The 24,440-nt window shown below is 47.7% G+C and overlaps 1 long non-coding RNA gene across 1 annotated transcript; it reads right to left on the bottom strand.

The window, feature by feature from the left end:
- Positions 1-4,428: 4,428 nt before the first annotated feature.
- On the bottom strand, positions 4,429-21,471 carry LOC109298243. The gene is made up of 3 exons (XR_002097554.1): positions 21,460-21,471; positions 16,763-16,768; positions 4,429-4,603 (listed from the first exon to the last, which is right to left on the bottom strand). It is a non-coding gene; the product is annotated as an uncharacterized LOC109298243 (long non-coding RNA).
- Between the last annotated feature and the right edge of the window lie 2,969 nt (positions 21,472-24,440).

Below are 24,440 nucleotides of genomic sequence, written 5' to 3' on the forward strand. Positions count from 1 at the left end.
AGAGGAATGCTTAAGTGATGGTTTCCTAATCATATCTATGATCCTTTTACAGAGCGAGCAGTATTAATATTTTGGAAATAATTATGGCTGGATAACAGTAATAGACAAATAGACCTTCACCAGTTCAGATGATGAAGAGGCCAGAGTACTTTGGGCACAGCAAAAATCCTGGCCTTGGAATGATTGGCTTATAGTCATACGCAGAAATTCTTTCAGTCTATCCCTCCTAGTGGTTCCATCTGTTCTGCCCCTGGGCCTGTTGATATATTGTAGGCAAATAGACAAGGTTATCCTTAAAAGGATAGCTCTAAACTTCAAAATGAAAGGGTGTTTGTAGCATACTACATGTAGCCCTGCTTGCCTTAACCTAGCCAGCATAGGTAACAGGAGCCAAGAAACAGTACCACATTACGCTCTAGCCACTTAAATATATACAGGCTTGGCAGGATTCAAGTTTTATCGATACACATTGATAAATGGTGATTTCACCTCACCCTCACAGACCAACAGAACAATATTTCCATTGGTAATAATTGAAATTTAGAGAAAGGGGACTGTAAATGGGGAACTCTTACCCCTATTATTGGACAGTGGTGAAAGAGAAATGGAAGGACAGAGGGCAGAGGAGTTAAAGAGGAGAACAAGGAGCAACCTAATGACTCATCCATCATAGCTTCGGGAAGTGGGCTGAAGGGAGATAACAGGATGCGTCTACACAAGATGCTACATCACCGCAGTGATGAGCTACATTGCCTTGGCTCGTTGTTATGGCGATGTAGCATGGCCAAGCATGAACTGTGGTGCCAATACTACTGTATAGTAGGTTCTAAAAATAGCCATGTGGCATCAGGACTGTGCAGTAAGTCCTAAATGACTGCTCAGTAACAACTGCACAGTCTGCTGCACGTGTAGACGCACCTACAGACTACTTAAACAAACCCCTCCACAAAGTATTTAAGGCTCCAGCCTGGTGGCAGTAGGGTCCTATCCAGGCCAGGCTGGCTAAGTGTAGGAGGTTGAGGGCAGCTACTGCCTCTCCCTGTGTTTCCAGAGCTCTGCTTCCAGTCCCTACCTGCCTGGCTCTTTCCTGATGAATGAACAGAATGAGTTAAAGCAGGTATGATTTGTGGATATTTACTTTTTATATTTTGACATGTGATTATATAAAGCTTTTAACAATATACTGTCAGTACTGAATTGTCTGCCCCCACACCCCTATTTTTGTGCAATCCAGAAAATTTAAATGGATAAAAAAATCAAAATAAATGCTTAAAAATAAACATCAATTTTAGCTGTCGAAATGATAAAAAAATGAAAATCAAATTCCACCAAGCATAAATATATACCAATTTGAGACTTGTGTCTTCTGTTGTGCCCGTGTTAGATAGATTAAAGTTAATGAAGGTACACTCTTTGTGTTACTATCACACCTTTATTTTACCTTTAGGCTAGGGACAGAAGTTATACATAAACTGGTTGAAGTGATCAGAAACCAGTTTAAACCTGTAAAAGAACCGAAGTTCAGTGCACTTAAACTGCTTTCAAAATGGCCAAAAGTAGTTTCAAATAAACCTGGTTGGGTGGAGCATCAGACTTAACTAATTTAGGTCAAACCAGTTTATGGAACTTCTGTCCTAGATCCCCTCCCAGTTCAAGTTAACTCACAGTCCCCCAGCATCATATGGTGCTTTGTAGCCCTAAGCTGTGCTGTTTGTTTCAATAAGCAGGGGCTTCCATGCCCCTTTTCTCCCGAGCCAGAGCACTATCACTCTGGGTGGCTGAGGAAGGGGTGGGAGGGAAAAAAACTTGCCCCTCTGGCCCAGCACCAGATCCCTAGCTGGGTGCTGCTGGTTGGAGTGGCAGGGGGAGAGGAGGGAACTGGACCCCCAGCTCGGTGCTGCCAGCCTGGGGAAGGGAAGGGGAGTCTGCAGTGGGGGCTTGACTCTGCCCCCCCAGAGCCAGGAGCTAAGGGAATCATGCCCCTTCTCAGCCTTTGGGCTGGCTAATGGTAGGGGGGTGGAGAAAAAGCCCACATGGGAGCTTGTCTCCACCCCCAAAGCTGGGAGCCAGGAGTCACAGCCCCTTCCAGCCTCTGAGCTGGCAGAGGGCAGGACAGGAGCAGAAGCCCACAGCAGGGTTTGGCTCTGCCCTCAGGAGCTGGGAGCCATGCCCCTCTCAGCTGGCTCGGAGGCTGAGAAGGGGACATGGCAAGGGAGCTCTAGCCCTGCTTCCACCTCTGGGGGAGGGTGGAGCCAAGCCCTGGTATGGGCTTCTCCCCCTTCCCAGCCAGCTGGGAAGCTAAGAAGGGGGCATGGCTCCTGATGAGCCAAGCCCTGGTGCAGGGTTTTCCCAACCTCCCAGCCAGCTCAGAGGCTGTGAAGGGACCTGGCTCCCAGCTCCCAGTTCCCAGCTCCCAGCTGTGGTGGGGCAGAACTAAGACTCCCCTCCACCCCTCTCTCCTCAGCCTGACTTCAGGCTGAAACAGGGGGTATGACTAGAGGACTCCTGTCCTGCTCCCAACTCTGAGAGGCTTCAGATCCAAGGCCTGCTGTAGTCTTTCTCCCTATCCAGCCTGGAGGCTGAGTGGGCATAACTCCTGGCTTCCCACTCTGGGGGCAGAGCCAAGCCCCTGTTATGGGCTTCCCTTCCCCCCTCCCCTCAGCCAGTCCCCAGCTGAGGATGGGGCATGGCTCTTACCTCCCTGCTCTGGGGGCAGAGCCAAGCCCAGGTACTGATTTTCTTCCCCCACTGCCTCAACTGTCTGGGAGGCTGAGAAGGGGGCATTGCTAGGAGATTCCAGCCCAGCTCCCAGCTAGCGGGGTGGAGCAGAGTAAAGCCCCAGTTTCAGCTTCCCCTCTGCCCTCCCCTCCCCCCCCCCGGACCATTCCCAGCTGAGGATCCAGTGTCAGGCAGGATAGGTGTGCTTCCCTGCCTTGCACAGCCAGCAGGGAGGCTGAAGAGGGGGCTTGGATTGGGGAATCAAAGAGCTCCAGCTTACTGCAGTGACCAACAGGCTGGGAGGCATCTCTAGAGCCTCCTGGTTATCAGTATGGGCCACTGCAGGGGTCTGGCTGCCTTTTCTGTTCAAAAAGTGAACACAAGTTCACTTGCTTATTGGTTCAATCTATGCAGTTTAAAAAAACCTGCAAATATTTAATTGATTCAGGCTTTTTGACTGTCTGTACTTAGCTTTAGAGGACCCCTTCCTCACTCTGGTCTGTATGGCTTCTGCTATGTCAGATGCTTTAGTAAACTACCTCACATTTATCATGGAATTGCTGTGGGGTAACTTGTAGGGGTGTGCAAAATTTCACCGGATATTTCATTTTGACACTGTTTTGACCCATTTTGAAACAATATCTAAATGAAATGAAAGGCTTTGAAACAGTCTCAAAATGAAATGAGGGTACTTGAAATGTTTTGAAAGTTTTGAAACATTTTAAGTTTCGAAGCTGGGCTTGCTTTCAGGGAAACAGAAAGTAAGGAGAGGGAGGGGAAAGAGGGGGGGGAAGGACTGCTCTGATATTGACATGTGTAGCTGGCCATTGACTGCCATCCTTCCCTGAGGTCCCTTCCAATCCCAGTGCTCTGGGGGAGGGACAGAAAAACAGCATAAAAAGCAGCTTTGTTTGAACTGAGCTTTCTCTATGCCCTGGGGTCAGTTCTGAGCAGTGTCTACCAGCAGCTCAGCAGTGTCAGAGAAAGGCTACCACTTTCTATGTGCTAGCCTGTTACTAGCAAGTGGGATTCAATACCTTTTGCTTTCTATACCCCTTTTATTATTATATTCATTCATTTCTTTCAATTTATTCTTCCCTCAAAATCCTCTTTTTGTTTTTGTTAGTTTATTTTGATTCTTTTCCCCTAGAAAAGAAATCTGTGCTTTCTCTCACAGTGTGCATTCATACATTTAATAGATTTCATAGATGTTAGGGCTGGAAGGTACCTTGGAAGATCATTGAGTCCAGCCCTCTGCCCTAGGTCAAAGGATCCCAGCAAGATAAACATCCAAATGTTTCTTAAAGGAGTCCAGAGTAGGTGCTTGCACCACCTCTGGAGGCAGCAAGACAGTGGTGCCGTGCCTGTATGAGGCATGCAGGGAGTACTTGAGGGAAGAGCTGTGCAAGGCAGGTCTGCAGATGGCCTTACACTTCACCTTGGATATCTGGAACAGCCAGGGTGGAGATCTTGCATACCTCTTCCTCACAGGGCACTGGTGTGACCAGTCAGGCCACCGGTGGGCTCTCCTTCAAGCTGAGGTGATGGATGAGTCCTACATGGCAACAGAGATCATGGGGGCCATGAACCGCTTGGTGCAGGGATAACTTATTGGGCAGGGCAAGCTCACCTGCGGGTTCATTGTCAGCGACAATGGGGCCAACATGGTCAAGGCAGTCCATGATACCAACTTTGTTGGCATCCGCTGTATGGCACACAAGTTCCACCTCATTGTCAGGGATGCCTTGGAGGGGGACAGGGCTGCCAGTGATGGAGCCAGCACCACAAGCAAGCTCATTTCGAAATGCAGGAATGTGGCAGGCTACTTCCACCAGAGCATCAAGGGGGGCAAGATGCTGTCGGACAAACGGGCAGAGCTGAACATCTGAGGCAACTGAGAGCCTCAGCATTGGCAATGCCCTCCTTAGGCAGGTGATTCTTGTAGTGAGGAAACTTCAGAACCAAGTGGACAAGTTCCAGGGGATCAATATTCCTGGCTGGGTCAAGCCGATGTCACCAGATGTGCAGGCACTGGTGAAGTGGCTGAAGGAATGCATCAGGAAATGGCTTGTTCCTTTGCAGTCCAGTATGGTCCAGAGCCCCACCATCAGGCAGGTAGTGCTCAGGCCTTGGTGGCTGCCTATCTCACCAAGGATGTGGAGCTGCTGTTGTGTGACCCCTTGGCCTACTGGGCAAGCCACAGTCAGATGTGGCCAGATGTGGTCACAGTTGCCTGGGAACACCTATTCTGTCCACCAACCAGTGTTCCAAGAGAGGGTGTTCAGCATTGCTGGGGATATAGTGACACCCCACCACACCTCCTTGAATCCCGGTTTGGTGGAGCAGCTGGTGTTCCTGAAGGTGCACCTCCCACTTCTGGGGTTCTGTAAGCTCCACCTGCAGACGGAACGAGTGCCACCCTCCAGACTTCCCTCTCTTTTTTTCACCTTTGGGTTTCACAACCATCTAGTGCCCCACTCTCTGAGGTGGAGAGTGCACTCACTATATCACCAGCCAGGAGGGGAAGAACATGTCCCTGCTGAGATCCCATGCAGGGACAAACTCAGAGGTATGGCCTGGGGCTGTGGGGGGGGGGGGGGAAGAGACCCCAGGACCTGGGCATGTCCACTAAAACTGCCCACTGCCAGGGTCGGGAGGCCTGGAGGGACTGCCAGTGGCATGGCAGTCCCAGGAAATGCCAGGACCAAGGATCCCTTTGGTGAAAGGCAGGTAGGAGGTGCCATAACTTCCAGCCACCACACACATACACACAGAATCCTGGCTGGCAAAAGCCCAGACCCATCACGTCTTTGACAGGCCTGAGGCTTGCTGGTCACAGTGGAGTTGTGAAGCTCTAAATGAGCTCAGCTTAGCTGCCTGGGATGCCAGCTTTCAGGTTGAAAAACCATTTGTTAGGCTGAGGAAGCACGTGCAGTTGGTGTGTGTGCTTTTCCTGGATGGAAGGAATAGTAAAGAAGCCAGAGGCTGGCATGCAATGCAGGCAAGAAAGCCAGTTAGTGAAAATGGAAGTGGAGGCATCAGGGAGTGAGGGACAGGCTGGGTTGGGGGGAGGAGGGAAAGGGGATGTAGCAGGTAAAAGTGGAGAGGTACCTGGGGAGTCAGATGTCCAGCAGGAAGAGCTCACACACCAACTGCAGGTGCTTCCTAAGCCTGATAAAGGATTTTTCAACCTGAAAGCTTGCTAAGGTATATTTCTCCAACTATTCAGTTGGTCAACTAAAAGATATCAGATTGACCCAAAGAACCTTGTCTGCCAGTGCTATGTCCTTAGATCAACACAGCTACATCCTATACCCCTAGCACCTGCCCCCAGTCAGCTGACTGGAAGGACACAGGGCCCAGGGGACATCTAAGCCCCAGGGCTGGGGGTGGCAGGGAGAGTTCTCTGGCAGCCGCTGGAGAAGAAGCTCCTGCAGGAAAGGAACGAAAGGCTCTGTGACAGTTTGGTTGCCTGAGATGCTAATGCTACTGTGCTGCAGTGCTTACCTGTTGTTAAAGTGGTGGACCAGGCTGAGGCTGTAGGGGAGGAGGAGACCTCGTTGGGGCACACTACTGTGTCATGTAGAGGCCCCAGCACCAGTGAGAAGGCACCTTAACACACACAAAAAGTCACACGTGTCATGAGTTTTGCTTGTCAGCAGCTTGAGGTGCAGTTTCCCAGAAACCCCTGCACTTATCTCCTTGAAACCTGTCAGGCTTCATGGCCTCAGAAGGGGCTACCATGCCTGCTGTTTTCACCCTGCTGTGCCTTAACGCACACATACACACAAAGTCACATGTCATGAGTTTTGCTTTTCAGCAGCTTGAGGTGCAGTTTCCCAGAAACCCCTGCACCGATCTCCTTGAAACATGACAGGCTTTGTGGCCTCAGCAGGGGCTACCCTCCCTGCTATTTTCATTAAAGTCAGGCAAGAAATGACAAAGTAATAGGCATTTTCGTGATTCCCCATTATAGCCCATGGGCAAAACGTCAAAATGCATCGAAACAGTGAAACAGTTTTGACAAAACAAAATGGAACAGTTCTTTGAAATGAAATGAAACAATTAAATGAAACACTGTCCCTTCAAAACAGTGAAACAGAAATCAGAATGAAATGGTACTGTTTCATACAGCCCTAGTAACTTGTTTGTTATAGTTGAATTGCTGCAAAAGGCTGTTTGTGGCCTCACTTATTTCAGTTTCAGCCAAAGCTATTTGTTTATTCTTCTTTGTTTCAGTTGATTAGGTTCAATAGTAACTAAGAAAAGCATACATAAAGAGAATGGCTTTTACATAGGAGTTTGTACTGGCTTAACTAAACTGGTGCATATCTACCATTTTCTTTTGGTAGCCTCTACCATTTTCTTTTCCATGGTAGAATAGCTTCTAAACCTTCTGCTCAGCCATTACCTCTATGCTATTGCCTGTCACCTTTGATGTATTAGGGGAGGATTTTGCCCAGAGTGGCAAGGCTTACAATCAGCTTTATGGCATTCTGTGTGTCACCAATGGCAACAGGACTAGAAAAAATTCCTCAAGACAAGTAAAACTGGAATTCAGTTGCATAACCTGCTCACAGAGTGCAAAATCAAGACAAATCATCACAAAAGAATTGTGCTACTTCAGAAATAGCACTTAGCCAAAATTTACAAGTGTGGGAAGCAGTGGTCCTACTCAAAGCAGATAAAATAAACATTTAATGCCTCTAAAACATTTTTAATACTTAAAATGGAAAGAACACTAAGGTCTCCTCCATACTGGAACTTTGTGTTTGGAATTTATATCTCATAAGAAGTAAAGCTTGTTTCAATCACAGGAGAGCACATGCACAGAGTTAATCTGAATTGTATTTATGATCCAAAACATTCTTAGGTATCCTAGATTTTAGGGCACTTGTACATATGCTGGGGGTTTAGTTCACCCTAAATTAAAATAGTAGGTTTTTATTTGGTGTGTTTTTAACTGTGTTGAATATAAACCCACCATTTCAATTTACGGACTTCTGTCACTGTGATGGAACAGTGATGGCCCCTGTCACCTAATGTCCCTCACCTCCCCCCACTGCAGGCAGGCTCTGCTGAAGAAAAAAAACAAAACAAAATGGTGAGGGGTCCAATCCTCCCCCCCCCCAGAGCCTGCGCGCCTCTCCCGTGGCTGGGGGGGCGAGCTGCTGATGGCCCATGAGTTGTGGGGGGCTCTGGTTCTTCCCTCCATGGTGGTGGCACTCCTTGGGTGAAACCTGCCCACTAGCAGCCTGCTTGGGTGGTCCTAGGGGGTGCCACTGCCACAGAAGGAAGGACTGAGTCTTCCTGCAGGTCAGGGGCTCTGCGACCTGGCAGCAGCTCATACAGGCAACTTCTGCACTAGTGGTGCCCCCCAGGACCACTTGGGCAAGGTGCCAGCAGGCAGGTGAGGCCTGGGGAGGGGACGCTGCCACCATGGAGGGAAGCACAGGGACCCCCTGCAGGTCAGGGGGTGCTTGACCTAATAACAGCTCACTCCCTGGCTGCAGGAGATGCAGGCAGGCTCCACCAGAGACAAAAAAAAGGGGCCTCTCGTCGCTTTCTTTTTTTTCCCTCAGTGGAGACTGCTTGTGCAAGCTGCCACCAGATCACACAGCCCCTGAGCTGTGGGGGTCCCAGTGCTTCCCTCCATGGTGGCAGCACCCCCTGGAATAGCCCAGGCAGGCTGCTAGCTGCGCGGGTGCTGCCCCAGCTCGCAGGCAGCACCTGCCGGATCCAATGGTGCATGGGGTGCTGGAAGCCCAGCTGTGCTCGGGGAAGCTCAGACTTGGTGGGCTTTCAGCACCCTGTTCACTGTCTGCGCCACCTTCCTGGCACCTGGAACTGCCTGGGAGTGGGCTGGCTTGCCCTTGGGACAGTGTGGGAAGGTGACAGGAAGGTCGCTGGGTGTGCTGGGAGCTGGAGGATGCAGGGGGGACAGTGCATGGGGTGCTGGAAGCCTGCCAAGTCCCAGCTTCCCTGAGTATACCTGGGCTTCCAGCACCCCATGCACTATGCCTGGCACCATCTCAGGATGTATCACTGTAATTTGTTATGTAGCAAATTAAAATAAATCGGATGTGTTTTGCTTTGCTACGTAAAAAGTCAGTTAAATCGAAATATGCCACCGCCCGTGTACCCAGTTATGAAATTTAATTGCAATATCCTGTTGCATGTGTACACTGTGATGCAATGAAATTGCTAAAAAGGGCAATTAAATTGCTAAAAGTGGCAATTTGGTCATGTGTACAAAGGTCCCTACAGGTTAAAATAATTCTCATTAGAATGTAGTCTAACAGGAATCTCCCCTTCAAAGAAGATTTAAGCCAAAAGTCTATAATACTCCAGCACAAGAACTAGCTGTTTAATGCAATCCACATATCTTGTTATTACAGGCAAAGTTGCCTCTCTTGGCAGAGCCTTGAGCAAAAGGAATAAGTTGCTTCACCTCAGAAATAGTTGTAGGAGGCGATATACACTCATAGACACCCCTCTGAGCAGGGATAGATTCAGAGGAGGTACAGTGGTATGGCTGCATTCTGCTTTTGAATGGAACTGCACCATGGGAGTCTCTGGGGACCTTTTAAAGTCCATAAAACAGGTGAAAATCCTGTCTCCCTTCCTCTTCTTGCTGAAAGGTTTGTACCCCCCTCCTTGTCCCTTTTCTCCTCCCCTGCTTGCCTTTTCCCACTGTCCCAGGGTTGGGGAAGCACCAGAGTCATTCCTACTTTTGCTGGGGCTGGGCTTAGTGGGGGGTATGGACCACACAGCAGGGATGGATGGGGATTCCCACTCCAGGACCAGGCAGGGTGGGGGAAAATACTCTTCAGCTGCTCTGTTGCCACCATTTCAATTTAGGGACTTCTGTCACTGTTTCCTCCTCAACTGAGCCTGGCCTGCTCAGCGTGGCTGGCTCCAGAGCTTCCCTGCCCCCAAGCAGTGGAGACAGCAGCAGTGGCAGGCAGGGGAGTGGGGGGTAGGGTAGGGATGGTGAAGAGGAGGGGAAGAGGTGTGCCTCTGAGCAAGAAGGGGAAGAAAGGGGGGATTTTCATCCCCAGAGGCTCCTGCAGCATGGTCTGCCCACACTGGTAAGGGCAGAGCAGGCTGGGAGCAGAGAGTATAGCCACCTCTGCAGTGTGGGTTACTGCCCCTGCACCCCACTTTGGGAAATCCTGGATCTGCCCCTGCCTCTGATTTGCATTTCTTCCCTTCCCTCCTTTCTCCTTACTCCCCAGTGGCAGTAATTTGTTGCTGGCATTTACCAGTACCCAATTATAACACTCCCTGACTGGCCAATGAATAGGCAGAGAGTGGAAGACTGTGTCCTGCCTGTCCTTTCAGCCTTTCCCTGCTCCATGGAGGGAGTAAGCAGGCATGTGGCATCTGTTTCTCCCTTTTCTCCAACCCTCAGGTTCTCAACAGTCTATGCAGGAGTAACTAAGATTGTTTACCTTGTTGTGTAGATGTATCATTCAAACCACAGTATTTCCAGTGAATGGAAAGCAAAAAAAAAAAAAAGTCAAAATTAATGCTAACCCCACCATGGGCAAATCCAGGATTTTAAAAAGGAGGGGTGGGGAGCAGTAACTGTCACTACAGGGATGGCTGCACTCCCCTACTCCCAGCCTTTCCCCACACCAGGACAGACAGGCATGGGCGGATATTAGAATTTTGAAAAAGGGGGTGCAGATAGTGAAGTGCATCATCACAAAGAACACAATGCATTTTTCTCCAGTTAAAAGTAAACAAGAAACTTTGCTAATATTCTAGAGGCCCAGAGCCATATAATTCAGTTTAAGATTGAAGCAAAACCAAACATAACTTCATTGGAATGAGCTAAAAACAATCTGCAGGGCTGTGAAATAAGAGCTTACCAGGAGCAGCAAACAGACAGCTGAACTGGTGGATAGCTTGACTGGTGGAACTTCAAGACCATTAAAAAGAAGAGAGGATCATTAACATCTGTGGAATAAAGATCTGAGAAGGGATCAGGTAGATTGTAATAAGCCATGAAGTCAATTGACTCTGTCAGCACTCCCTGACTAGAAATGCTCCTGCCACTGCCAGGCATTTGGTTTTAAACTTTGGATGCGGCAGGAATCAAAGGCAGGTGCAAGTGCACCAGTGTACCCCAGGCTTCTCTTGGCCGCGTCATTAGTGCCCACATGGATTAAGACCATGGGGTAGTAATCGGTGGGCTGGATCATGGCCTGGATTATCCCTGTCACGTCCTGAATCTTTGCTCCAGGCAGGCCGTAGACCCCATGAGAAGAAGATTTAACAGTTTATGTAAGCAATGAGGCACCAAATGTAAGTTACCAGTCAGTAAACTAATTAATAAATGGCTGAAGAATCCCTTTTGGCCTAGGGCACAAAGAAGATAACAAGGAGAAGGAATGCACCCATTCTGCCAGACAGACAGCAAAAACACTCCAAAGCTAGGATAAGCTGAAGACAAAAGAACAACTGCAAAAATAGAAGCTGGGTACGGAAAAACAACAAAGCACTGAAGCAAAGGATGCCAATCCCTATAAAAGAACACTTTGAAAATGCCAGGTTGGGTGAGTCTCTTTCTCTACTGCTGTTTCATCAGCACACAGATGTATCTGTTCACCCTGCTCCAGCAGCTATCTTTAAACCTGTTATCTTCAAATCATCATCATCTACTCAATAAGCCCGGGTTGGCTACCCTGGGCTGATATTGAGCAGCTATTGCTGGTAACTATATCTGGTGTACGTGTGGATGAAATGGTTGTTTTGTGTATGTGTATGGCTGTGTGCAATGATATGTATGATGATTTTTTTGTTTGTATGAATGGTGTGCCCAAACCTCTATGTCTCACTCATGTGATCAGTAAACATGGCACCTTGCTTTATCCCCCTTTATAAAGTCTCGTTCGTAATTTGAGCAACTGGCAATTTGAGTAACAACTCTGGTGCTGATAACATCTGGCCTCAGCTTATCCACAATAGCTACTTACTTAGGGCAGTGATTATCAGCCAGGGTGGTACAGAACCCTGGAATGACTTGACTGCCTTTAGATCCTTTCAAGGGATGGCACACAACGTTGGCACTCTTAGGTTTACAAACATAATTCACAAGGTAAAGCCAGAGATCTCAAAATAGAAATCCACAACTGTGGTCTTTCTGAGTTCTTTGCAACACAAGAACTGTTCTATTATTTTTCCATAGGCAAAAAAAGGGTGAAAACTAAGATCTAGTATTTTCCAAGGTGGGGCCTCACCTGTATTTTGGTGTATAAATATGGCTTAACATGCAGCTACCAGGTTTTGAAAATGTTGCTCTTATGCACAGCGTTCTGAGCTCTGTGCACCTTGGTTAGAGGCACACTTGCTTCAAATAACATACAATCTCTGGTAGTCAAACAAACCTAGCTGTTAAACTGTGTGTGATGAACAGCTGTGCAGAAAGGGACTTAGAACCTTTCAATTTAAGTTTGTTAGGATGATCAAGGAATTTAAGAGATGGTAAAGCAAGTGGAGATTATAAAACATGAAAGCTGCTTACCTTTCAATTTTCTTTCCTTTGTTTTTCCTAAGGCAAAAAAGCCATTAATGCAGTGTAAAAGCTGTAAGATCAAGCAAAACAGGAATTTGCTCTAACTGCAGTAACTGACCCGTATTGCACGTACACCCTACTCCCCTCTTCCCCTTCCTAAATGTAAACATCCATTATTGCTATACATTGTATCATATTACAGAATGTACAAAGGTGAGGAGTTTACATTTTGGAAGCAGCATTAACATTTGCAATGTCTTGATTTTTAAGTGCCAGACCATGCACTTTTAGAGCATGTCCATACATGCAGGCACGTATGCTTGCAGAAGCTCAAAAAGAAGTGGTGCAAATTTGAGCTGGGGCTTTTTACTTCAGTGCACGTGCTCGGACATGCACTTTGTTGTGGAGCAAACTGTGTAACTTGGGGCAAAATAGCCTTGCCTGGCTCCTCTTGGATCTGCAGCCAGGGGGAGCTAGAGCATGGGGCCAGCACCTGTCCTGGCCCCAGCAGTATAAAAACCTGCCCTGGCTAGCAGCTCAGGGTTACTTGCTTTCAGGACTTCTGGGGGAGGAGCCTCTGGGAGGAAGTTGGCCATGCCCCTTCCTATCCCAGACTGCTGCTGCTGGTTGCTGCAAGCTTGGTCTCTGGAGCTTCTAGGAAGAAGATGGCTAGGCCCTTTCCTGCCTCTGGCTACTGCTAGCTGCTGGCTTGGTCTCAGAGCTTTTGGGAGTGAGTTGGCTGCACCCCTTCCTGCCTTGGGCTGCTGATGCCCCTTCTGGGAGAAGGCAAGGGGCCCAAAAGCTGTAATGTCTGGATCTATAGGTGGGCCTGCAGTTTCATAGTTGTCCTCTATACATATGGGAGGGCACTACGTGAACTAGCAGGCCGCACACCAGGCATTGAGATGCGTGAGGCCCCTGCTGAACCATCTACTCCACCCCTCCAGCCATGAGGTCATTTAAGATCATGACCCTCAATATCCATGGCTGCAGGATGGGTCTGTGGAGGTGCCAGGTGCTCTACTTCCTTCAGGAGGGAGGGAAGTGGGGAGCTCCCCCTGTCATGCTGGAAGGCCATGCTGACCTTCCTGCTGAAGAAGGGGGATCCCCATGACCTGAGGAACTGGCATCCTGTGTCCCTCCTCTGCACGGACTACAAGGTAGCAGTGAAGGCCATCTTGCTATGCTGTGGTCCATGCTGACGGATGTGATCCATCCCGACCAGAGGTACATGGTGGCTGGATGTTCCATCTTCAACAGGAGATCTCGATTCAGGTAAAGGTTGGAGCTAGCATGCCAGGAGGGCCTGTCTTTTGTCCTCCTATCCCTGGACCAGGAGAAGGCATTTGACAGGGTGGATCATGTGTACCTCACAGGCATGCTGTGGGCCTTTGGCTTTGGGCCCTGCTTTGTGTGGGCTCTCCAGGTGCTGTTTGGTCAAGCTCACCTGGACCCTGATGGAGCCCATCCCATTCAGGAGAGGGGAGCATCAAGGCTGCCCACTGTCACCAGCTGTATGCCTTGACCCTGGACCCCTTCCTTGTTCTCCTGTGAAAGTGGGTGGCAGGGTTGATGCTCCAGGAGCCAGTGGTGAGGCTGGTCCTGTTAGCATATGCTGATGATGTACTCCTCATGGTCCAGGATTCAGGTGACCTGGCGCAGGTGGAGGCCTGCCAGGCATTGTACTCAGTGACCTCCTCTGCCTGGGTCAACTGGGTCAAGAGCTTTGGCCTGGCAGTGGGTGATGGGTGGCAGGTGGGCTAATTCCCACCTGCGCTCTGCGGGATCCACTGGAGCATAGGCTCGCTGCTCTACTTGAGGGTCTACCTATCCCCCACAGACCCATCCCCACCAGAGAACTGGCACCAGCTGGAGGCAAGGGTGGTGGAGCTGCTCTGGGCATGGGCAGGGCTCCCAAGATGTCTCTCCCTGCATGGGAGAGTGCTGGTGCTGAACCAGCTGGTCCTGTCCATGCACTGGAACCACCTACACACCCTGCCTGTGCCCCCTGAGGTCCTGGCAGGACTCCAGAGATGGGTGCTGGAGTTTTTCTGGCCGGGATGGCACTGGAATCACTGCAGAGGTCTTAAGCCTCCCCTTGTGGGAGGGCAGCCAAAACCTGGTTTGCTCGCGCAGCCAGGTCTTGGCTTTCCACCTTCAGGCCCTGCAGCAACTCCTATACAGTGTCAGTAGCCACGTGGCATTGGGTCACCTGGGGCACACATTTCTCCGTTACTTCCAGGGGCTCTGATACAACTGACAGCTCCTCAGACTATGGGGCTTCTCCCTGCAGGACCTGCAAGGGCTGCCAGATTTCTACCAGGACCTCCTCTGGGCCTGGAGGCTTGTATCTACCTCCAGGTCCCCAGCAACAGTCATCCAGGGTGCCAACCTGTTCACTGACCCCTTCCTCTGGAACCCCCAGCTGGAAGTGCTGATGCTAGAAATGCCCCGGTTGTGACAGAAGTTGATCCTGGCAGGTGTCACCCATATTGAAGACCTCCTGGACTACAGTAGGTGGGAGTAGGTGAACTCCGCTGAACTGGCTCAGCACATGGGTCTACCCATGATACATGCAACCTGCCATCTGGTCCAGGAGGTGAAATCTGCCCTATATTCTGATGCCAATGCCTTTGTTGACTAGGTCCTGCTCAGTGGCAGTCCCCGCCCTCCCTGTGTCCTCCAGCCCACCACAATTTGTTGTGGGGCTGGCTCCTCACCTGGCTTCACAGCGCTCCCCGCTCTACCACCTGAGCCAGCTGGAGGACACCAGACTAGTCCGCTTTTCCACCATCCATTGCCACCACCTCTACATGCTCGTGCACCGCACTGTCCATCATGCCACCCTTGCGTCCCACCCAGATAGAAAGTGGTGGGACCTGCTCAGCGAGCGCTTGGCTGGGATACCCCAGTGGCTGAGTCTGTACTCCACCCTCATCCCACGAGCCACTGGGAACCTCAGCTGGAGGCTCCTCCTTGGAGCCATCTCCACGGGCATGTATGTGGTGAGCTTCATGGACACCCCTTCCCTGCAGGCAGAGGGAGAACCCAGTGCACATGATCCTCAAGTGCACCAAGCTGCAGCCCCTCCACCTCCAGAACCTTCTCTTGAGGTTCTGGTTGAATTTCACCCCCCACTTTTTTGTTTTTAATCACCCCATCTGTGGCCCCACCAAGTCCCGGGACCTCCTGGTCAACCTCCTCCTGGCCCTAGCCAAGTGGGCCCTGTACTTGACCAGGAAGGAAGATCTGGTTGGGAAAGTGCCCAGAGACTGTGGGACCACTTTGCTGTCACTTGTCCTTGCACATTTCTAGGCAGAGCATCAGTGGGCAGTGTCCACTGGCTCTTTGGATGTCTTTGAAGACCAGTGGGTGCAGCCCGGGATGCTCTGCTTGGTGCCCCCCTCAGGCACACTTACTTTCACTTTTTGACCCTTTGACCCACACAACACTCCTATCCTGTTTTTTTTCATTAGCTGTCCCAAGTATTTTGTTGTAACATTCACCCACAAGCCCCCATACAATAGGGGCTACTCATTAGCTGGGTGGGCCTTAGGTCCCACGCTATTTTGAATGTTACAAATAGACAGGAGCTTCTGGGGCCCAGCCAGTTGGTATCTAGGGACACTAGCCCCTTGTGTCAGCTAGACTGCTGGAGCAGCATCCCAAAAATCACATTCTTACACAACTAGAACAAAAGAGAGAGAGAAAAGGACATTGATCAAGGGCAATGTTTTATTGCTATATTTACAACATTAAAGACATTTGTAAGCCTATCAGTGTCTCTAGCATCATAATAAAATAAATCCTAAATATCTATATGTTTTAATGTTTGCTTTGGTTTCCTTATCACATGGTGGGTGTGTGATGGGAGGATATGGGGTTTGCAGGAGGGAGTGGGAAGGGGGGTGGGGGAATGTGTGTGAGTGCTGAGGGAGTCACTGTGTGGGTAGGTGTGGGGGGACTGTGGGCTTGGGGACTGCTTAGGAGGGGTGGGTCCCCTGCATGAACTCCATGTGCCCCCGGTGGCTGGCGGGGCACAGCAACACTGGTGATGGCGGGAGCATGGCAGCAGTGGTAAGCAGGGAGCTCATGCAGATGCTGCTGGGACTGTTGACTGTGGGGGGAGGGGTGGCAAACAGCAACCACCCACTGACACCACCGGCAGTGACAGTGGTGGCCAGCACCAGTTGCTGACTGCCCGTAGATGCCGCTGGTGGTGGAGTGGGGGTGGCAAGTGGTGACCACTCACAGGCACTGCCGATAGTGTCAACGGTGCCTTTTCTGAGGGGGCACAACACCATGCTTAGTGCACCCCCTGCCCCCCACAGGGCAGAGCACCACCACAGCACATGAACTACCCTGCCTGCAATACAGTGCATGCCCTATCTCTGGAGGCTGGAGATGAGCAGGAGAACAAGCAGGAGGCTGGAGAGAATAGGAGAATGAGCAGGAGGCTTGTTCATTCCCCCTGCCTTTCGTTCATTCCCCCAGCTCCTTGCTTGCTCTCTCAGCCCCCACCCCACACTCACCGGCAGTAGCAGAGAATGAGCAGGAGGCTGGAGAGAGCAGGAGAAGTCTCCAGTTTATCTCCAGAGGCTTGTCTCCAGCCTCCTGCTCTCTCCAGCCCCCTGCTCATTCCCCTGCTTGTCTCCAGACTTGGGAGGCTGGAGGCAACAGAGGAACAAGCAGGAGGCTGGAGACAGCCCCCGGAGACATTCCCCTGATCTCTCCAGCCTCCTGCTCATTCTCTGCTACTGCTGAGGGTTGGGTGGGGGGGGGCTGGGAGAAGCAGTGGGGAGCTAGGGGAATGAGCAGGGGGTAGGGGGAAGAAACAGGGAGCATAGGCAACCAACAGGGACTGGAGAAAGCGAGCGGGGAGCTAGGGGAACAAACTGGGAGCAGGGAGAATAAACAGGAAGTAGGGGAAGGTCCCCTCCCCCCTCCTCCAGTCCCCTACCCCCCTACTTACCTGGCAGAAGCTGGGTCCAGGTTCCTGCAGCTTGCACTGCTCCCTGCCCTGCATGGGCAGGCAGCATGCTTCAGCACCGGGGAAAGGGCCAACCAGAGCATCTCTGTGGAGAACTGAGCCTCTGGTTGCCTCAGTTCATGGTCTGGGATCATGCCCTGACCCATTATTTTTCTCCCAGCATACTGTTTGTCCCCTGTATATCCAGGGGTCTAATTTTGCTCCCCCACTGCAAATTTGCAGTGCAGGGAATGGATTTTTGTTCCCACATGCCTCTTGCAGTGTCTCAAAGGGGTTTGAGATGCTGCAAGTGGCACGTGCGGGCTTGTCTGGACGCACCCACAACGTTACATTCTTATACCATGTTTTTATTTTTGCATTGAATTTCTCAGGAGTTTTCAGTAAAAAATGAGGAGGGAGCTCAGAAAGGATAAAAACAAAAACACTGAAGTCATTTTCTGCACTTCTTTTTGTCTGTTTGTTATCACTTGAGCCATCATTGTCCTCCGCTGTGGCGTTTCTCAACCCATGGGTTGCGACCCAAAAGTGGGTCATGAACAAACTTTGAAAAGGGATCCATAAACTTTAAAAATGGATAAAAATGTGGGAAACCATGTCTTTTCCCTTGCAGGCTGTCAGAGTTGAATTCTGTAAGAGACTGCTTGGGGACCCCCTGGCCCCACACATCCACCTCCTGCCCCACATACTGAGGGGCTGGGGCCCGGGAGGCAGTGGATTAGGAGTGAGGGGCACTGTATTAGGACTGGCCATCAATGTTTACAAATGGGTCCTGTCATTAAAAAGGTAGAGAACCACTGCTCTACTGGATGGAAGACGAGAATTGCTTTATTGTATATTATTTTGTTGCCCTCTACTGGCTGAATATAAGGAACACAGTATTGCCATCTCTAAAGAGGGTGCATATGTGTGTACATGTGAGTATGAAAGAGCAGGGGAGAAGAAAGAACAGGCATTTCTTTCTCTATTGGCTATTGCCTATAGATGATAAAAGCCTTAATACTATATATGCATAACAGTGTCCAGGTTATTGCCTGCAATTTTTATTGTTTTTCTCCAGTAGTTATTTATAGCCTTTTGCATAATTAAAAATAAAGTTTTTCTTTTTTAACCAGTGTTATGCTGTTCTACTTCAGAAATGTTGCTTTCTCTGTGTGTTTATTCTGTGGTACAGAAATTAACACGGTTGTTTTGGCTTACTTCCTACCTTATTTACCCAGCATATCCTCAACATCAGCTCATCCCTCACTGTAATGTTGAATAGTTAAGAGCTATTCTGAATATGCCAAAAGGAGTAGTGTTTCCTATAGCAGCTATCATTTTGTCTCAAAAACCCAGTAAAAGATAGGGGAATGTGAATAATTTCAGACAGATATTTAAAACCTTGAAAATACCCCCTGTCACACTAATTTCAAGCCAGGTTGAATTTTAGGATGGCGCTGCTTGACCGTGTCTTTTATAATAGGATTTTCTTAGCATACATTCAGGCAAGGGATCCCCTGTGTAGCAAACTGTCCATGAAATACAATATGCCAAAAATAGACGGCTCAGCCCATAAAACCAGACTGAACCCTTGCCCATTTTCTTTTCTGTTCTTTTCTCCAGCTGGAAATTCCCTTGTAGCAAAAGCATATTGCAGTCTCAGAGGGTATGACCTTAAAGCTTGAGTGGTTTCCCGAACTCATTTAATTGTTGCAAAACCCATCAGATCAAGCAGATTAAACTCTTATGCACAATAAGTGCCTCCTCCAGACCTTTACTGTATTGTGTGAAGTTCCCTGTTGTACAAGGTTGTATTATATCCAGCATATTCAGCCACATCTCATAATTAAACAAGACAGAAAACTTTTGCTGTAAAATTTAGCTGACACATTTTAATAATTCACTTATTAGCATGGTTACTCGTGTTGCTCTGTGGGTCTTTGAGATTCAGTTTATGTAAACTGTGTCTTGTTGAACTTAATTTATTACAATATTGTGATTATTATCATTGCTGTTAAACAACTACTGGTATATACTGAAGTGGCATGTAGCGACCTTAGCCAAGTTGGAGGTTTCTTGGTTATGGACACTATTCAGCAATAATAAATGGCATTGTTCTATAATCTATAAACAACTAGAAAACGGTAGTGGTTGCCCCAAAGAGAAATCACCAGAATTAGTCTTATACCTATTGTGAGAGGTAAGTATTTCTTAGGATGATATCCTTTATTAGATCATCTGTGTAGTTGGGATAGTTAGTCAAGCTTTTGTATGCAAGACAGTCTTCCTCAGGTCTGATCATAACACAGAACAGCAGTGGGATGGGAATGAGAGAAATTCCCAGGTGCACCAGACACACAGGCTATGGATAGATGTTTTATCTATAGTGTTACAAATGCCCTTGCAGTTGAGGGGGAAGACATGCATACCCTCTGTAGTGCTAAAAACATAGTGGACACATCATAAAATGTTCCTGAATGAAACAGGAACTTCTATGTAGCACTTCGGTTTATAGTGCTCCAGCTACAAACCAGCACTGAGGACTTCATGTCTGTCCATGCCAACAATTAGTAGAAGAAAGAGCCTGATTATTGGAAGATCAAAGCCTATCAAAAAGAGGAGGGTTAACTGGCATGCCAGCTTGTAAGGAAAAGTGAAATTGGAAGTGCCCACTGTGGCACAACCCGTTTCTCCGAGTCCCCACGGCCCGGGGCAAAGCAGCCTATGCTGCTGAGCCCCCATGGCCCAGGGGCATAACAGGCTGTGCGGGGTCCACCTCCCTGTCCCGCAGGGCCCACAGGAGGGGCGGCAATGCGGTAGGAGGGGCGGAGGGATGCGGCAGAAGCAGCAGCAGCCGGGGCCACTCAATTAACTAGCATATTTTGTTATCTGGCATCCCCCATTCCAGGGGGAAGCCATATAACAGAGCTTTCGCTGTATCTATATTTAGTCCCTGGTTCGTAGTATGCATCCAGCTTATGATTTTTTGTTCCCAAGCTTGCCTTTTTAAGGTGTTAAGTAGATTTCTCTTGAGCACAATGATAGTGAAGTCAGGGAGGGAGTGGTTGTTCTGTGAGATATGTGGGTGTATGTGTCTGCCCTTTATATTTTGTCTGTAAGAGTTCGTCCTGGTGCTTAGTTGCTGTTTAGTTTCGCCTGCATTGTTGCCACGAGAGCACTTGGTACATTGGATATCCTTGTGCTCAAGGTAAATCTACCTACTACCTTTAAAGATGAACTTGGAAACAAAAGTTATAAGTTGTATGTGTGTGCGCCTGTACATGTGCATATGCAAGCACACAATGGGACAGCAGTAGAAATATAAACACTTGTCTTTGAACATGGCAGTTCAGGATCTATCTCATGAAGTCTTAGGAAATATGAAAATCCCTATACTCCATGACTTTAAACATGTCAGTGTACTGTTGTTTTGCTTTGTGTTTTAATTCCAGCTGGGAGCAAATCCAGGTGGAACTGGAGCATGGAATGTAGACAGTTTAAATTACTAGTGGGTACTACAGAGGAAAAACACGTCTCCTGAATTTTTTTACCAGGGGAAATGTGTAGATTTTGAGGTTTTGAGCTGTCATGTTAGTGCTGACTTATACGAATAGGAGCAACTACCCATACCAATTTAGTTAGCACATATTTTAAAATTTGTGCCTTCTAAATGGCAAGAAATTACATATAAAAAAGTTGATTTGGTTGGATGACAAACTGGCAAATTTATATGAATTTGGGGACTTTTTTTGTTCCTTTCAAAATAGCCCCTGAGGATGTCATTTTTTCAGTCAGCCACACAAAGCTGCCTACTTCTGCTTATTCGGTTCAAGCACCATTCCATAAATTCTCATGCATATCAATAGCTTTCAGCATGGCTTTCTTCTATTTTTTGGAGGATATAGAATATATATACTTTAAATATCAGTTTGTCAAATGTTTCCCCTTGAATGTGTGTTTGAAACAGAAATATTTCTAAAGAAATCATGACTTACTGCATATGAGGCATATTCAAGCTCTTATGTACCTGCTAGGAAAGACTTCTTTCTTAGTGGGCCTGAATGTTGTACTCTGTAGACATCCACTCCTGTAGAAAGTGAGTGCAAAAGATTAATTTTAGCTTGGTAGTGCCTCACCTTCACTTCACACTCCCATTCAATGACTACACCAAATTATGAAGAGTGCCTTGCATTCAAAAGCTTGTCTAATGTTATCCCAGTTATACAGTTGCTCCAATAATAGAGATCACCCACAAAATCCTTGCTCTACACACCAAACAAGGACAGTAGTCTCCAAGTTGAGAAAAATCAAACACGCCTACTACTATTTGGGAACCAGAACGAACAGCTGCAGTAAGGCAGGAGTAAACACAATGACTTTGATCCTTGGTCTAGCTCAGGGATTCTCACAGCACCCTGGTTGCCTTGAGATCCTTTCAAGGGTGCCACACAATGAATGTTAGGTTTGCAAACATGATTCACAAGATTAATCTAGACAATGCAAGTAGGAATACAGAATGTTAAAGTATTCTGACCTGTTGTGATTTTTCTGAGTTCTTTGCCATGGAAGAATTGCCCTTTTATTTTTCTGTAGTAAAAAATAAAGTGAAAACTAAGAGCTGACATTTTGCAAGGGTTACCTTGAGTCTAGTGAGGGGTGTCCTTAGTTTATAAAGATTGAGAACCTCTGGTCTTGCCTGTGCCTGTGTTCCCAAACCATGGGAGAATCCTCGGAAGCTTTCATAAGTCAGATTTCTCGTCCTTTTGCATCACTGGAGAAAAGCAAAGTGCTGGATCACAGACCAAGATGCAGTTGTAACCCTTTTGCTCTCCAAGCAAAGTCTGGCAGACAATATTATAAAAACAACTTGAATGCCCATGGTCATTTACCAGAAATGAAGAACAAACATTATTTTACTCATTTTATTAATGTAAACATTTTTTCAGCTATTTTAAGAAGTATATGCTTGACCTAAACACCCAATACATTAAAAATGTATGAAACAGAAGGCAGCTTTCCCTAATAGAAAGCTGTCTTCTGTTTCATACATTTTTAATTATCCCAAAATGTGCACTGTTGTTAATGATCTCAAAGGTGTACCAAGATGGTGAAGTGACACTTGGGAAATTAAAACTGAAAGAGTCACTGAAGCAATTCAGACACAGCAGCAAACTCATTTAAAAAGAAAATGTTCTGTTGGGGTTTTTTTTTAAAAAGATGACCAATAGGACCCAAATCCTGTGGCTAAGTACAGATCATCAAAAAGTCTGAGACTGAATCGATTCAGTCTTTGCAGGCTAATCTAAGTTTTAGAGATTGAAACAATAAGCAAATGAACAGACATTCCATTTTGATTTAGGAAATGCAGCCACATGTCTGCAGTGGCTCCAGCCAGAAGCTGGGAACACTAGAGCGTGGCTTTCTGGCAAGTATCCAGCATGGGCTGTGTGTTTGCTTCCTCTTCCTGATGTCCCCGAGGTCTCTGGGATTTGCAGTCCACACTCACAACAGCAAGGCTCAGCAGGGTTGCTCACTTCCTCTTCCTGCTTCCAGGTGCCTCTAGGATTTGCAGTCCAGTCGCAGCCAGCACTAAGTAAACAGGGCAGAGCAGCTCTGTACTCAGGTAAAGGTAAGTTTAACCTCCCTCCCTGGCCCTAGACTCAAGCTAAGTTTTGCCTGGGGGGGTTCAGTGAGCTGGCCAGTGAGCCAGCCCTCACTGATCCAGTTAGGGAGCAGAGGGGCAGGGCCAGCCCTGCTCTCTGGAGCAAAAAGCACAGCCCAGCCCAGGGCTGCAAAATGCTGGGATGCTGGGGGACTGTGATTTAACTTGAACCAGGAGGGGCATGGTACAGAAGTTTCATTTCTGAAACTGGTTTGACCTTAATCAGTTAAGTCTGATACTACATTCAACCAGGTTTTATCTTAAACCAGTTTCAGCCATTTTAAAACTGGTTTATGTGCAGTGAACTTCTATTCTGTTACAGGTTTAAACCAGTTTCTGATCACTTAAACTGGTTTATATGTAACTTCTGTTCCTAGCCTTTGTGACATCAGTGGGGCTAGTTATGTGGGAAAGGCATCACCATATTGGATCTGAGATGGGCATAATGGAAATTACAGTCTTCCTGAAGTAGGAAGCAATGCATAATTTTGACAGTCAACACTAGCAATGGCCTAACAAATTGCTGCTAATTTTTAAAAACCAAGAAACAGTTAAAAACCAAGCAGCACATTTTTACTCTGCTGGGTACTTTTAATGCAGCAGCAGATGGTCAGGTCGGCAGCTTCAGTTCCTACTTCCTTTGCTAATAAGACAAAATGTTTCAGTCATGCAAGTTGTATTTATTTGATTTTACTAACTGTCCACTGTGGTGAATGAGTTCACTAGCCCTTCACACATTTCCTTTTCCCCCAGTTCCTTTGAGGTAAACTTACTTTCTCTTTTGCCAACTCTAGCCTCTGGAATCATTTAGCGTCACAACCCCAGGAGTACTGTATTAATCGCTGTATTTTGGGAGGAAAGTTGAGGTCTTCCAAGGACTGTATTATTTTGGTAGCCCCATGAGATGGGATGTGAACATCTGGAAATGAGCAGGCCAGTCTCTTAGGCCATAGGCCTTGGTCTTGTCTTGCTGCTCTGGGAACTGCCCTGACACTGCAAAAAGATAATCTATTATAAGTTAAGTGGCTAGATATGGGTGATTTTGAGGCAGCACAAGGGAAGTCTGAATAACTTTTGAGCTCTTTACCTATGAAAAACAAATTGAAAGAGTCAGAACTATTGAAGATGGCCTTGATTCAGCAAACCACTGCAGTCACTGGGACTGAAGTTTATATGTAAGTCACTTGTTGAACCACAATGGATCGATGCATATATCAAATTGCATCTACGCATATATCAAATCTACTCCTGAAGTTTTATTTACTTTAATTAAGATTTGAAATGTAAAGTCAACAGTCAAGAACATGACCTTGCCCATTTTGGAAAAAAATGGAAAAAAAACAAGGGCATCATTGGACCCCTGCTAAACCAAATGGGACAGCTGACAACTGACACCTAGGAAAAAGCCAACCTGCTTAATGATTACTTTGCATCAGTCTTTCACTAGCCCAAAGGGACCACTCTGCCTGACAAGATGTGGGATGACCAGTGTGAGAGTGAATATATGCCCACCATTGTCATAGGTATTGTGAGGGAACACTTTGAGAGGACGGACACCCACAAATCAG

The sequence above is a fragment of the Gavialis gangeticus genome, unplaced genomic scaffold (genome assembly GCF_001723915.1).
Source record: "Gavialis gangeticus isolate Ggan-Ray unplaced genomic scaffold, GavGan_comp1, whole genome shotgun sequence".
In the NCBI taxonomy this organism is placed as follows: domain Eukaryota; kingdom Metazoa; phylum Chordata; order Crocodylia; family Gavialidae; genus Gavialis; species Gavialis gangeticus.